This window comes from Protopterus annectens, chromosome 1.part0, assembly GCF_019279795.1.
Source record: "Protopterus annectens isolate FY-2018-M chromosome 1.part0, PAN1.0, whole genome shotgun sequence".
Lineage (NCBI taxonomy): Eukaryota > Metazoa > Chordata > Ceratodontiformes > Protopteridae > Protopterus > Protopterus annectens.
Genome location: NC_056725.1, coordinates 978,584,280 through 978,599,998, shown reverse-complemented (window position 1 = coordinate 978,599,998; position 15,719 = coordinate 978,584,280). Strand labels below are relative to the sequence as shown.

General features: G+C 44.3%; 1 pseudogene; it reads right to left on the bottom strand.

The window, feature by feature from the left end:
- LOC122799123 overlaps window positions 1-14,763 on the bottom strand; it is a 153,461-nt pseudogene extending 138,698 nt beyond the window's left edge.
- Between the last annotated feature and the right edge of the window lie 956 nt (window positions 14,764-15,719).

Below are 15,719 nucleotides of genomic sequence, written 5' to 3'. Positions count from 1 at the left end.
ATGTGATGGTGAGTGACATCTACAACAAGGATATAATAGATATACAGTAGGTAAAGTACACCTGCCTGTCCACATGAACTGGTGCCAGCGTCAACACAGCCACACTCTCACAGGGATGCACACACATTGACACACTTGGCAGGGCCAGGGGTATAGCTCATCACTAGTGAGATTGCCACAACACATTACTGTGCAGGTATCACATGCACCACACAGGTCATATGGAGGTTATATGAGCAAAAGGTATGGGGAGGTGTCTGGCATCAGACAGCATGCTTCAGTATGCCACTGGAGGTTGTAATGAATGTGGATGTGATCATACGCATCATACAACACACACACAAACACACAGGGTGCCAGTACTGACATGTATGGGTGCATTTATGCACAGGTATTTGGTGGTCGACTGTGCCAGATGGCTATACAAGGTTAGGTGATGGGTACACCTTGGCATCAGGCCGCATGACAATCATCTGCATTGTGGTGCTGGGCTGTGGTTTCTGCATTTGCCCACACAGGTGGGTATTGTATCCATCATCCAGTCACCTGGGTGACTATTGCATGTGGCCAATGCTGTGCATTGCTAGCCATGTATGCGTTCTGTTGCCCATAACATGGACAGTGTCTGGGATGTGCACACCTCCCACATGCATGCACAGTGACATGTGGAACTGTACCTGGGGTGTCAGACACCTGTTGTGCGCACAGATTATCATCAGATGTGCCAGTCTTGGCCACCTGTGGCAGGAACTTACCCCTGCACCTACATTTATAGCATGCTAATGGCATTGCCTGGTGTCAGTGGCATCTGTCCATACAGGGCATGTTTTCAGGCATGGTATGTCCTTTGTGATGGCACCACAGGTGTTGCATGTGTCCAGTGGGGAACATGGGGAAGGTGCACTGTTTGCATATATGTGCCTATTGGACAGATGGACAGGGTGCCATGCCCTCAGTAGGCCACTGCATTCACTCCATAGTTACTATCAGTCACCAATATGCAGTGTACTACACACATATTTGCTGTTGCCTCGGCGTGTGTGTGTGTGTGTGTGTGTGTGTGTGTGTGTGTGTGTGTGTGTGTGTGTGTGTGTGTGTGTATGACACATGGGTTGAGAGTGTGCTCTGTGTAATACTGGGGTTGCTAACTGTGATTGCCTGGCCTTGATGTCACATTGTCACATATATGGGTATGGATTTGCACCCCAGCCTCTCAGCTATTTCACATCTATTATCCCTGTACAGTGGACATTGTGATATATACTTGGGTCACCATATAAGAAATTTGCAAAACCCGCTCCACATTGGGCCCAGGTGTCACACACTCACACCCACCTCCACACAGGATACGAGTTACAAACACACACACAAACACACACCTATCATGTCTGGGAGTAGAACCCCTACCTAACTAGTTTATTACACTACAGTACTATGCAGTTATAGTATGCACCATGGAGATTACTGGAGTACTCCTTCCCCAAAGGTGTATATCACATTGGCTGACATCAGCAGGATAGCCAAAGTAGGGCATTTAACATCTACTGAGTTTGACTAGCCTAAAATGCATTGCTCCCTACACAGACATTGGAACACACACAAAACATCCACAGCTGACTTGAGTGGGTATAGAACCCCTAACAGAGGTCTATATCACACTACAACATGGAGCTGTTATAGGACGCACCATGGGGATTACTGGACAACCACTTCCCCAAAGCTGTATTTCACATTGGCTGACATCAGCAAGATTGCCAAAGTAGAGCATTTGACATATACTGAGTGTGACTAGCCTAAAATGCATTGCTCCCTACACAGACATTGGAACACACACAAAACATCCACAGCCAACGTGAGTGGCTATAGAACCCCTAACAGAGGTCTATATGGCACTACAGCATGGAGCTGTTATACGACGCACCACAAGGATTACCGGACATCTCATTTCCCAAAGGTGTATTTCACAATGAATGACATCAGCAGGATTGTCAAAGTACGACATTTGAAATGTACTGATTGTGACTAGCCTCTAATGCATTGCTCCCTACACAGACATTGAAACACACACAAAACCTCCAGAACTGCCATGGATAGAAATAGAACCCTACCAGAGTTCTAAATCACACTATAGCAGTACAAAGTTATGGCACACGCTACAGAGATTACTGGGCTACAACCTTCCCTGAGGTGTATTTCTGGGTGGATGACATCAGCAGTCTTGCCATAGTTGAGCATTTGACTTGTAGGGAGTGTGACTACCCTAAAAAGCATTGCTCCCTACACGGACAGATTCAGGCAGACACACAAGCACGTGCTATGTCTGGGATTAGAACACCTATCTAACTACTTTATCACACTACAACAGTACGTAGTTACAGGACACCCAGCAGAGATTACTGAGCTGCAATCTTCCCAGAGGTGTATTTCAAGGTGGATGACATCAGCAGCCTTACCAAAGTAGAGCATTAAATTGTAGGGGGTGTGACTACCCTAAAAAGCATTGTTTTCTACACAAACAGACACACACAAACACAGTTGCGAAGGCTGGGGTTAAAACTCCTACCTAACTAGTTTATCACACTGCAAGCAGTACACAGTTAGGCACGCGCTACAGAGATTACTGGGATACAACCTTCCCAGAGATGTATTTCTAGGTGGATGACATCAGCAGCCTTACCAAAGTAGAGCATTTAACTTGTAGGAGGTGCGCCTACCCTAAAAAGCATTGTCTTTTACACAGACAGAGTCAAATATACACACACACACACACACACACACACACACACACACACACACACACAGTTGCCAAGGCTGGGGTTAGAACTCCTACCTAACTAGTTTATCACACTACAGCAGTACACAGTTAGGACACGCACTACAGAGATTACTGGGATACAACCTTCCCAGGGATGTATTTCTAGGTGGATGACATCAGCAGCCTTACCAAAGTAGAGCATTTAACTTGTAGAGGGTGTGCCTACCCTAAAAAGCATTGCCTTCTACACAGACAGACTCAGACACACACAAAAACACACACACAGTTGCCAAGTCTGGGGTTGGAACTACTACCTAACTAAATTATCATACTACAGCAGTACACATCTATGGAATGCGCTATGGAGATTACTGGGATACAGCCTTCCCAGAGATGTATTTCTAGGTGGATGACATCAGCAACCTTACCAAAGTAGAGCATTTAACTTGTAGGGAGTGTGCCTACCCTAAAAAGCATTCATAGTTTCATATTTTCATAGTTTCATAGTGTAGTACTAGGCTATCTGCCCTGGGGCATTTGTAAGCCTAGCCATAGTGATGTGGCATTTGCCACCCCATGAAATGGTACAAAAATGTACAGGATAAATTGAGAATACTGTGTCTAGTAGTGACACAATGAAGATCCCCTTATATAATAGAATTAGTTTACTGTGCCCCTGTCTAGCAGTGACACAGATGTGACCCCTGGGGTAAACTTACGATCTCCCATCCACTCATCAAGATTTCTTTTGAAGAGAGTCAGTGAGGGGCTCTGCCTAATATGAACTGGGATCTTGTTCCAAAGCATGGGAAGCCTCTGGGTTATGAATCTATCCCTCCAGCATGTCCTATTCATACTTGTGCCGAGGTTTAAGTCTTTAGCTCTCATGGTCCTGATGGACTTGGAATTTTTGAGGTGGAGCATGTCCATCAGATCCTGATTGGACATGGCCTTGTACGTCAGGCAGAGATCACCTCTGAGCAGGCGGTATGATACTGAATAGAGCTGAAGTTTCTTTAGTCTGGCAGAATAAGACATATGTTGGAGACCCTTGATCCTCTTGGTGATTTACTTTTGTGGTCTCTCCAGCTGTTGCAAATGCCGGGTGAGGTACATACCAAATGGGGCATTGTACTCAATCATGGGTCTGATGAGGGAGGAATATAGGGGTACAATGACATCCTTGGATCTGGATGTGAATCCCTTCATGATGAGGTGTGCAAGGTAGAATGTTTTTCTAACCACTTTGGCAACGTGGGTATCAAATGAGAGGTCGCTGTCGACTTGGGTCCCTAGGTCTCTGATTACTTTTTCAGTACTCAGTGGGTTGTTGTCTATGTGATAGTTTATGGGTACTTTGTTTTTCCCAAAGGGGATGACTATACATTTTTTGGCATTTAGTTTAAGGCTGTGACTCCGGCACCAGTTGTCCGTTTCTGTGAGGCCTTTTTGTAGGATGTGTGTGTCTGCTGGTGTATCGACTATGGCGCCTAGTTTGCAGTCATCTGCGAACTTTGTCAGCCACAGCCCTCCCGTGTTTGCTTTAACATCTGAGAAATAAATGCCGAACAAGAGGGGTCCCAGGACAGATCCCTGTGGGACACCACTTGTGACTGGCTTTGAGTCTGACATTGCTCCAGCGATTTTAACTTTATGGGTTCTGTCCTTTAGCCAGTTTGCCACCCATCTGGTGACATAAGGGTTTATATTTAATCTGTTGAGCTTATCTATGATGCCTGGGTGGGGTATTGTGTCAAAGGCCTTAGCCAAGTCCAGGTATGCTGTATGGACTGCTTTGCCCTCGTCAATGGCTCTAGTGACTGTTTCAAAAAAGTCAACCAGGTTTAAAAGGCAGGATCTGCCCTTTACAAAGCCGAACTGGGTGGGGTCAAGTGTCTGTAGGTCCCCTATGTCTCTGTTTATGAGTTCCATAATGATTCTTTCCATAGCTTTGCAGACCAGGCTGGTTAAGCTTATGGGGCGGTAGTTTCCAGGGTCTGTAGAGGCACCCCCCTTGTGGAGTGGGACCACTGTTGCTGTAAGCCAGTGTTCAGGTACATATCCCAAAGTAAGGCTAAGGTTAAATAGCATTTTTATGTGTGGGTTTAGCTCCTCTTGGAGTTCACGTAACACGCAACCCGGGATACCGTCAGGTCCCATTGATGCTGTGTTTTTTGCTTTGTTTAGGGCGGTTCTCACTTGGACATCTGAGATGACAGGGAGATTACATTCAGATGGGATAAGTATTTCTTCTTTTGGGGGTGAAGGAGGGGAGAAATTTGCACTGAACCTGTCAGCCAGAATGTTGGCAATATCTGTGGGTTCAGTGTATTTTTTATTGTTGTGAACCAACTCTGAGCATATCTGAGGGTTTCCGCCCAGGTTTCTAACATAGCCAAAGAAGGCTTTGTGGTTATCTTTAGTGTCCTTAGCGATTTTTCTCTCAAAGTTGGCCTTGGATGTTTTTATGAGAGAACGTAGTTTTTTGCTAATGTTGATCAGAGATGTCTTCCCTTCATGGGATTTTGCTCTGACGCAGTAGCTTCCTTCTTTGTTATACAATTTGTTTATGGCTGAGGTCCACCAGACAGGACGCTTACCTTTGGTGGAGAGGGACTTGGATTTGTTTGGGATTGCATGATCCATGCATTCTTGGAGATGTCCATAGAAAGCATTTGTGAAGGATTCGGCATTGTGGGATGTGGTATCCACTGGCACAGTGGGCTTAAAGGATACCATCTCAGTCTTAAGAAGAGTGAAGTCTGCTTTTGAGAAGTTTTTCACTGTGGTCTTTTGTGCTGGGGTGGAGGTGGGATATGTATATCCAGGGTGATTAGTTTGTGGTCAGATCTCACTAGTGAGGGGTATACTTCCGGTGTGGAGCATTTTGTCCCCATGTTTGTGATGATCAGGTCTAGTATATTATCTCCCCTAGTGGGAGAGGTGACTAATTGTTCCAGTGCATTTGAATTTATGAATTCCAGGAACCTTTGGGCTAGGGTATTAGGGCTAGAATAATGTACCCAATCTATGTTTGGGTAGTTGAAGTCTCCCAGTATTATGGTATTTTGTGATACATTCATATCCTCCAGTGTCTTCAGGAAGGCTGAGTGGAGTTCTTGAGATTGGGAGGGTGGTCTGTAACATGCTACCAGTTGTATAGCAGTTTTGCCTATGGTTAGTTGCACCTGTATGGTCTCTGATGCTTCATGTGTTGCTACTAACCTGGAGGTGTGGGTGTCCTTGATGAATATGGACACTCCCCCTCACTTTGTGGTTCGGCCCGGGTTTTGGGGCCGAAAAGCATGATACGAGGTATAGCCTGGTAATGCTGGGGTGCTCTCAGGAGCCTTGAACCAGGTTTCAGTTACAGCACAGACGTTGATGTTCTCCATGCTGAGGAGTGCATCAAGTGCCTGCATCTTGAGATTTAGACTTCTGGTATTGAGCAGCATTACCCTTAGTTTTTTTCCATTATTGTTTTCTAAGGAGGTGGGTTTGTCTTTTGAGCCTTGCCTAAAAAAGGCACTATGGGGGTGGCAAGAGCCTTAGCCAATATCCGGAAGCCCAGAGGTGACAGGTGTAAGCCATCCTCATGAAGCAGCATGGCTTGTCCAACATGTCATCCCAGGCAGACAGACATTGGATCCCCTTAGAATGACACCAGTACTTGAGCCAATTGTTAAAGCTGATCATCTTGTCTTTGTATTGTGGTATCATTCTTGGTGAGGGCAAGATGCTGCTCAGGGTCAGGGTCATACCAGCCTGAGCTACATAATCGGAGAGCTCCTCTATGTCTCTTTTCATGTAATCCAGGGAGGTACATCTCAGGTCATTCACACCAGCATGGACAATGACGGAGTCATATTTGTACTTGCTTTGGAGTGACTTGAGTATGTGTGTTATGTGGTGGATCCTAGCTCCCGATAGACAGCTCACAGTCACCTTCTCCTTGTTCAGCCTGGTCAGCGGGACATCAGTGTGTCTGACTATAGAGTCACCTATTACTAGTGTATCAGGCAAGGTGTTTGGCCTTAAGCGCTGTGATTGGTTGACACACTGATTTATTGAAGTATGTGTTGCCTGTGTTTTGTTTTGAGGTGGTGGATTTTTGGGTGTCTGCTTTGGGAGCCTCTGTTGTTTTGGTAAGTTTTTTATTAGGGCCTCCGAGTATGTCTTTGTGTTTTTATGTGTTTGGTTTGCAGTTGTGGTAGGTCTATGTGGGACTGGGATTGTTGTGTGTGTGGTTGCCATCTCCTCCTGTCTGGTCATGCCAGCCCTGAGTTGAGAGAGTTCAGCCTCCAGTTTGGCTATATACTTGCATCTCTCACAAGTATTTGTGTTTGTTGGGAGGAGGAGAGGGTTGTCTGTGTACATGAGACAATTGTAGCATTGTTTCAAGATATCCAAATTGACCAGCTGAACTGGAGACTTCTACACACACAGAGTCAGACAGCCACACACACACACAGCTGCCAAGGCTGGGGTTAGAACTCCTACTTAACTAGTTTATTACACTACAGCAGTGCACAGTTAGGGTACACGCTACAGAGATTACTGGGATACAACCTTCCCAGAGATGTATTTCTAGGTGAATGACATCAGCAGCCTTACAAAAGTAGAGCATTTAACTTGTAGGGGGTGTGCCTACCATAAAAAGCATTGCCTTCTACACAGACAGTCAGACAGACACACACACAGTTGCCAAGGCTGGGGTTAGAACTCCTACCTAACTAGTTTATCACACTACACCATTATGGCACACGCTATGGAGATTACTGGGATGCACCCTTCCCAGAGATGTACTTCTAGGTGGATGACATCAGCAACCTTTCCAAAGTACAGCATTTAACTTGTAGGGGTGTGCCTACCCTAAAATGCATTGCCTTCTATACAGACAGAGTCAACAGACACACGCAAACACAGTTGCCAAGGCTGGGGTAAGAACTCCTACCTAAGTAGTTTATCACACTACAGCAGTACGAAGTTATGGGACATGCCACAGAGTTTACTGGGATACAGCTCTCCCAAAGGTGTATTTCAGAGTGGATGACCTCAGTAGGCTTGTCATAGTGGGGCTATGGGGAGGGCAGTGTGTGTGCATGGGCCATAACCCATTCATCTAGGTGTTGACATGCCACATATGGGCACAACCTGGGTCATATTTTACAGGTACATGTATACAGCTGCTAGATGACTACTTCTTTGAACAGTCATGTTGCACAGCTGGCATGTGCACCACATACTCTGTAATGCTGACATATACTGGTGGCTAGTATCTACAGTGAGTGACATCTGACCCTCATGTGGTTGTGGCCCTTTGCCTGTGTGCTGGGTGGAACAAGCCTGGATGGCTCCTTGTCACAGTCACCCTCTTCCACATATCTATGTATGTCTACATTTGGCTTATTATAGTGTGTTGTCCTTACATATATACCTGTATTCCTATCCACTGAGTGTGCAAAGCATGAGTGGTGCATACTGAGGAGTGTCTGCACTAACATTTGCGGCTGCCAGATATGTCTGGTGCACTGGTGTTTGCAGACATGGCCTTCATGTATTTAAGTGTGTGGGCATGCCCAGTATGACCTTTCAGTATGTTGTTGACTGATATTGCCTTCATTTCTCTAAGTGTGTGGGCATGCCCAGTATGGCCATCTGTATTGAATGTGTGGATCGAGTCCAGGTCGTTTTTACTGCAGTGCTGATCATTGTGTTGTACACTTACAGTAGCATGCTATCTCTGCAGGGTATCTGTTGATCATTTGCAATGGACTGTTACAACATTTCTGCATTTCTACATTTCTGCATTTCTATGTAGGATGGGGGGGGCACGCCTGACTATTTCTGCATTTCTACATAGGATTGTGGGGGGGGGCAAACCTGACTGTTACTATATTTCTACGTAGGAATGGGGGGGCACACCTGACACTTATACACATTGGCTAGGACTGTACTAGTATGTCGGGTACTCCATTTCAATCTGTCTTACCTTTCATGCTGAGTAGAGGCATACCAGTGTACTACAGATCTTAACTTTTAATTACCTACATATTAGTTACTGACTTCCTATCCTTCAGAACTGACATCCCACTGACTGACCTGCTGTAGTCTGTCTGTGTAGGCCTGGGGGGAGGTTACCCTTAGGCCTCATTCAGAGGCCATAGCACCACCTTTGTTTGTGTTTAATCTACACCTGTCCTGCTAGCTATGACTTTTGTTGAGTATGTGACCCTCCCTGACTGGCATGTGCGAGTCACTTACCTTGTGGGTGTCTCAGTATTTAGGGTGGTGCTGCAGGGCTGCCTATGTCGGATGCACATAGTGCACTCCCTACACATGGTTAGGCACAGGTAGTGTAATGTTTGGCATCCCTTTTACTGTATGTGAGAGTCAGAGAGAGGTGTTATTCCCTGGGTCCTTCCTGTGTCAGTGTATGTGCTATGCGTTGCCTCTTTGCCAAGGCCAGGGCATACTGGGCATGCCTCCTTCTGCCTACTGGGGCAGGCTCAGGTTGTTCCTCCTCCAAGTTTCTCTGTGCCTGTGCAGGCCTTAGAAATGGTGGGGGGCTGTGTGGCCCTGCCCTGTGCTGTTCCTGCTGCAGCTGTTTCTGCAGGATCATATTGTGTAGCGTGGCGCATACAAGGACAATTTGGGTACAAGTAGCTGGTGAGTCCTGCAAGGCTCCACCAGATGTGTCCAGGCACTGGAACCATGACTTGAGCATCCCAAACACATGCTCTACTATAATTCTGGTCTGTGCATGTGCCTCGTTATGGAGTTCTTGTTCGGGTGTGTGTGCATTTCCGATAGCTATCATCAGCCATGGCTCCAGTGCATATCCAGCATCCCCCACTAGGTGACCATGAGGGATGTCCCCATTGGCAAATCTCTGGTACAGCTGTGTCAGATGCCAGATGTGGGAATTATGATAGCTTCCATGGCAGCCAGCACACACATTCATTATTATGCCCTGGGCATCGCACACAACCTGGCAGTTGATGGAGGGGAAGCCCTTGCGGTTGATGTAGACACTTCCCCGCTCACCGGGTGGTGCTTTGATGCATATGTGCATGCAGTCTATAGCACCCACTACCTCAGGGTATTCTGCTATTTGGTGGAATAGTTGCATATTGCTGGCCAATGCCTCACGGGTGTTGGGGAAATATACGTGCTCACAGACATGTGCTGACATGGCATCCAGGAACTGGTGGAGTACCCTGGATGCTGATGCCTGTGAAATCCCCATCATATCCCCAGTTGGCCTTTGGAAGGTACCTGTAGCTAGTATTCTTAGGCCTACACATACCCTGGTATCCATTGGGATGGGTTCCCCTCTTTTAGTTCTGTGTGTCAGATGTGGCCAGCACAGCTCAACAATTTGCTGTAGGAGGTCGCTGTCCACCCTATAGCGCTTCACTATCTCCAGCTCATATAGCCCCTGGTAGGTTACCCTGGGTCTGTGCACTCTCCTCCGTCTCCTCACTGTGGGTTGGTGGACAGCATTCATATCCTCACCACCTTCAGCCTCTTCCACAAGTTGTTGTATGATAGCTATTGCAGCCCCTACCATTTTGCTGTACTGAGTGTTAAACGTTCCCCGCTTGTTTACACCGGAGGTGTAGAGTGTAGGAAAAACCAGAGGGGAAGGTGTTTTCATAGTTTATAGTAGTGTTCTGGGCTGGGGTGGTTTGCTGCCTGTGTAATTGGCTGATTCTGATACATATTACCTGCCAGCTAAGCTAGTTCTCCTTGATTACCTTCCTACTGCTGTTTTCTCTCCTCATTGCCTTCCTGATTAAGCCCATGTCCGCGCCGTGCAAATGGAGTGCTAAAATGTGCACAGTGCTGCTATTTCATGGTTTATCTTTTTTTTTCTCTTCCTGTAAAACCCAGTGCACAGCACGCACACCCGCTTAGGCTTTGTACAGAGTGCTAAGCAGGTTTAGACACACCCCCTAGCTTAGTTGTGCTAAGCTAGGAGCAATCCCGAGCCACAGGGCTCAAATCCGCTTACAGTATGCCTGACACACATACCCCATGATGTCACCTAACTCCTAGACTTGCACCAAGCTATTCCTACTCTTACACTGTTGCAACCTTACTCACATGCTGGGGAAAAATGGGATTCACTATCCTTCCCCTCATTTCCATAGGATTGCCTGCTAATGCATAGTTACATGTCTCACACTGAGCCTTCCCCCTTAGCATCCACTACTCACTGGCCAGGTTGTCTTCTGCCTGTCATTGACTTGCATGGCAGCATAGTGATTTTAGTTAGACTGCTTATTTTAGGTTTATTTCATTATTCCCCCCCGCTCCCATTTGCGCCCCACTGCCCTACTCTTAAACAGCCGCGATCAGCTAAAAAAAAAAAAAAGTTGATTTTTGTAATTTTTTTTGTTTGCAATGCCAATGGCCTTATACTTGGCCATTGGCATGCTTACCACATGATATGCAGTGTTTATTTGGGGCTGTCACAGCTCCGTTTTGGATTTTGCAGAAATGTACTCGGTTACTAACCGAGTACATTTCTGTAGATAACACTAGTCCTGCACGGACTGTTGCAAGCTTCCTGGATTGCAAAATCACCTCATTTGCATATATTTCTCCTGCAAATGGGGTGAGTTGCATACCAGGGCTTAGTCCGTGCAAGATTAGTGCAGGAGTGCTCATGCACTCCCCTGCAGGCTGTTCCTGGATCCCATGGCTGACATATTGCCTGCTTGAGCTCCTGCACTGATCTTGCACTCCATGCAAGCTTTTGAGAATCCGGGGGAATGTTTTTGTCTCCACTTTGTTTTCACCAGCCAGATAATTTCTGACAAGGAATTACAACAGCTTTTTTGTTTACTCAGTTTATGTTGCCACCAGTTCCTTTCGTTAGTTTTTATTGAACTTCCAACAATACCATATGAACTTATATGGCAGTTTTCTCTGGGTGCTAACTTAATCACAGGTTTGAATAATGCTGTAAACATTAAAAGGCACTATGTAGCCTCAGGTAACCTCTGAATAGCCACTTTCTTTCTGATCCTAGTAACATGTTTATGCTAAATTTCACCGTGCTTTGTTTCACACTAACCAGTTTGCTTTAAACATGGGTTGCAGAAAATATTTGCTTTAATATTTTACTTAAACAGTGAATTTTTTGGCTGTTTTTTCTGACTGCTTTACTATATTTAATGGCCACATTATGTACTCACTCATTACAGTTTTTTTTTCTGAAGACATTCTTGAGACTAATAAAGAACAAAAGTGCTCAACACCCGTTCAGCTCAGTTCTTTTCTCCAGGGTGAAAAAGGTTTTTTCTTGCGATAGTGGTGCTGCGGTAGCATTGTCACCTCACAGGAAGACGTTGTCCCGTTCGATTCTCAGCTAGAGCGTCTTCTGTGTGGAGGCATGTGTGAATGGGTGTGCCTTCATTGAAGGTTGTGCGTCAGGGCTGGTAACTCAGCACGTAAAAATCCACTACCAAACATTAGCGGACCGGAGTTCCGCTGTGGCGACCCCTAATCGGGATAAGCTGAAAGACACAATAATATATATATATATATATATATATATATATATATATATATATATATATATACACACACACACAGAAAAGGAGAGATGCTCATTATATCAAACAATAAAAAAAGAGTCCACCTCTGGCTACTCTCCTTTGAGTTCAGCAAATCCCAAAGTATTATGCTTTATGGGCATTACTGACTACACATCAGATATCAAGTGCACTCATAAACAGGCATGATTCTGTAACCAGTTCAATTCCTTGGCTACCAGAAATACCCTTAAAAGTGTATGAAGTACTCTGAAAAAGAACTTTTTTATGAAGAAACTTCACATGACAAAGGTACTAAGGGTACTTAAAGGAAAACAAGTCTTAGTAATGATAAAGAATAATGCTAAAATAATTACCTCACCAGTTATGTAATTGGTAATAATCACCCTTTTGCTGACATTTAGGACAGCTGTCATTGCAGTATCAAAAGCAGAAATAATTTTAAGCATTTTCAATATAAAAGTCCTCATACCATGGATGATGGCTTGAGACAGTTTATCCTTTGATTACTGCATACCTGCCATTCTATGCCACAAGAAAACCAGATAACAAAATTAAATGCCTCTTCAACGTTATAGGCAAATAAAAAAGCATAATCTTAAAGTTGAAAAATTTACTATTGTGTGATACCTTTGAAGCTGTATATGAAACATACAAATACCTCTCAGACTGACAAAGTTCTTCCTTCTACCACAGACTATACAGTAGGAATTAACCACTCTCATTCAACCTCTACTTGTCATTGTAGGTAATTTATGCTTTTAGGTTTCAAAACAAAAATAAGCAACAGGTACAAGAAACAGCTTTTTATGGTTTCACAGGATACTGTGTCTTTAGCTTCTTTTGTTCTTACTTGATGACTAGCACTCAAACTGCACAGTGCTTGATGACTAGCGATCTAACTGCATAGTGCTTGATGACTAGCACTCTAACTGTATAGTGTTCGATGACTTGCACTCTAACTGCATAGTGCTTGATGACTAGCGATCTAACTGCATAGTGCTTGATGGCTAGCACTCTAACTGTATAGTGTTCGATGACTTGCACTCTAACTGCATAGTTCTTAATGACTAGTGCTGTAACTGCATAGTACTTGATGACTGGTACATTAACTGCATAGTGTTTGATGACTAATGCACTAACTGTATAGTGCTTGATGACTAGCACTCTAACTGCACATAATTTGATGACTAACACTAGCAGCATAGGGACTGATGATTAGTCCTCTAATTGCATAGTGCTTCATAACTAGCACTCTAACTGCGTAATGTTTGATAACTGCCACTCTGCATAGTTTTTGATGACTAGCAGTCTAACAACATAGTGCTTCATGACTAGCTCTCTAACTACATACTGCTTGATGACTAGCAGTCTAACAGCATAGTGTTTCATAACTGGCACACTAACTGCATAGTGCTTGATGACTAGCACTCGAAGAGCATAATGTTTGACTAGCACTCAAACTGCATAGTACCTGATGACTAGTATTCTACCTGCATACTGTTTGACGACTAGCACTCTAACAGCATAGTGTTTGTGACTAATGCACTAACTGCATAGTGTTTGATGACTACTACATTAAGTGCATAGTGTTTGATTATTAACACTCTAACTGTATAATGGGTGATGACTGGCACTCTAACAGCATAATGTTTGATGACTAGCACTCTAACAGCAAAGTGCTTAATGACTAGCACTCTAACTGCATACTGTTTAATGACTAGCACTATAACTGCATAGTGCTTGATGACCAGCCATCTAACTGCATAGCACTTAATGACTAGCACTCTGCATAGTGCTTGATGACTGGCATGTGAATGGCATATTGTTTGATGCCTAGCTTTCTAACGGTATAATGCTTGATGACTAGCACTCTTCATAGTATTGGATGACTAACACTCTAACTGCATAGTGTCTGATGACTGGCACTCGAATAGCATCGTGATTGATGACTAGCGCTCATAGCATAGTGCTTGTTGACTAGCACTCTGCATAGTGGTTGATGACTGGCACTCTAACTGCATAGTGCTGGATGACTAGCATTTTAACTGCATAGTGCTTGATAATTGGCACTCTGCTTAGTGCATGATGAATAGCACTCTAACGGCATAGTGCTTCGTGACTGGCACTATAAATGCCTACTGTTTAGTGACTAACTGCATAGTGATTGATGACTACCACTCTAAATGCATAGTGTTTGATGACTAGTACTCACACTGCAGAGTGTTTGATGACTAGCACTCTAACTGTATAGTGTTTCATGACTAGCACTCTAACTGCATAGTGCTTGATGACTTGCACTCTAACTGCATAGTGTTTGAGGACTAGCATTTTAACTGCATAGTATTTGATGACTGGCACTCTAATTGCATAGTGTTTGATGACTAGCTCTCTAACTGCATAGTGCTTGATGATTAGCACTCTAACAGCATAGTGTTTCATGACTGGCACTAAACTGCATAGTGTTTGATGACTGGCACTCTAACTGCATAGTGTTTGATGACTAGTACTCAAACTGCATAGTGCCTGATGACTGGCATTCTAACTGCATAGTGCTTGATGACTGGCACTCTGCCTGCATAGTGCTTGATGGCAGGCACTCTAACTGCATAGTGCCTGATGACTGGCACTCTAACTGCATAGTGTTTGATGACTAGCAATCTAACACCATAGTGTTTCATGACTAGCACTCTAACAGCATAGTGCTTGATAACTGGCACTCTGCATAGTGTTTACTGAGTAGCAGTCTAACAGAATAGTGTTTCATGACTAGCTCTCTAACTGCATACTGCTTGATGACTAGCACTGTAACGGGATAGTGTTTGATAACTGGCACACTAACTGCATAGTGCTTGATGATTAGCACTCTCGGAGCATAGTGTTTGATGACTAGTACTCTAACTGCATAGTCTTTGATGATTAGCAATCTAACTGCATAGTCCTTGATGACTAGCACTCTACCCGCATAGTCTTTGATGACTAGTACTCTAACTGTATAGTGTTTGATGACTAGTACTCTAACTGCATAGTGTTTAATGACTAGCATTTGAACTGCATTATGCTTGATGACTAGTAATCTAACAGTATAGTGTTTGATGAGTAGCGCTCTAACAGCAAGTTTGATGACTAGCGCATTAACTGCATAGTGCTTGAAGACTAGCACTCTAAATGCATAGTGTTTAATGACTATCACTCTAACAGTATAATGTTTGATGACTAGCACTCTAACTGCATACTGCTTGATGACTAGCACTCTAACAGCATAGTGTTTGATGACTAGCACTCTCATTGTATAGTGTTTGATGACTAGTGCTCGAACTGCATAGTGCTTGATGACTAACGCTCTAACGGCATAGTGCTTGATGACAAGCACTCTAACAGCATAGTATTTGATGACT